Source organism: Musa acuminata, unplaced genomic scaffold (assembly GCF_036884655.1).
Source record: "Musa acuminata AAA Group cultivar baxijiao unplaced genomic scaffold, Cavendish_Baxijiao_AAA HiC_scaffold_582, whole genome shotgun sequence".
Taxonomy (NCBI): Eukaryota; Viridiplantae; Streptophyta; class Magnoliopsida; order Zingiberales; family Musaceae; genus Musa; species Musa acuminata.
In genome coordinates, this window is record NW_027020821.1 from 65,001 (window position 1) to 66,113 (window position 1,113).

Genomic DNA, 1,113 nt, shown 5'->3' on the forward strand with positions numbered 1-1,113 from the left:
CGCCGCGGCACGCAAGAACAGGCCAAAAACTGGCCAAAACAGCCCAAAAACGGGCCAAAACTGGCCATTTTTTGCTGCGCGAGCGAGCGGAGAGCGGCGAACAGCGAGCGAAGCGCGAGGCAGCACCGTCCCTGCTATACGAAAGCCCCATCCAGCCCTGTGCCACCCGGGGGGTTCCAGGGTGCTGAGATGGCTGACATTTTGCTCCGCTCACGACGGTCACCGCGCCACACAAGAACAGCCCAAAAACAGGCCAAAACAGCCCAAAAACGGGCCAAAACTGGCCATTTTTGGCTGCGCGAGCGAGCGGCGAGCGGCGAACAGCGAGCGAAGCGAGAGGCAGCACCGTCCCTGCTATACGAAAGCCCCATCCAGCCCTGTGCCACCCGGGGGGTTCCAGGGTGCTGAGATGGCTGACGTTTTGCTCCGCTCACGACGGTCACCGCACCACGCAAGAACAGGCCAAAAACTGGCCAAAACAGCCCAAAAACGGGCCAAAACTGGCCATTTTTGGCTGCGCGAGCGAGCGGCGAGCGGCGAACAGCGAGCGAAGCGAGAGGCAGCACCGTCCCTGCTATACGAAAGCCCCATCCAGCCCTGTGCCACCCGGGGGGTTCCAGGGTGCTGAGATGGCTGACGTTTTGCTCCGCTCTCGACGGTCACCGCGCAATGCAAGAACAGGCCAAAAACTGGCCAAAACGGCCCAAAAACGGGCCAAAACTGGCCATTTTTGGCTGCGCGAGCGGCGAGCGGCGGACAGCGAGCGAAGCGAGAGGCAGCACCGTCCCTGCTATACGAAAGCCCCATCCAGCCCTGTGCCACCCGGGGGGTTCCAGGGTGCTGAGATGGCTGACGTTTTGCTCCGCTCTCGACGGTCACCGCGCAATGCAAGAACAGGCCAAAAACTGGCCAAAACGGCCCAAAAACGGGCCAAAACTGGCCATTTTTGGCTGCGCGAGCGAGCGGCGAGCGGCGGACAGCGAGCGAAGCGAGAGGCAGCACCGTCCCTGCTATACGAAAGCCCCATCCAGCCCTGTGCCACCCGGGGGGTTCCAGGGTGCTGAGATGGCTGACGTTTTGCTCCGCTCTCGACGGTCACCGCGCAATGCAAGA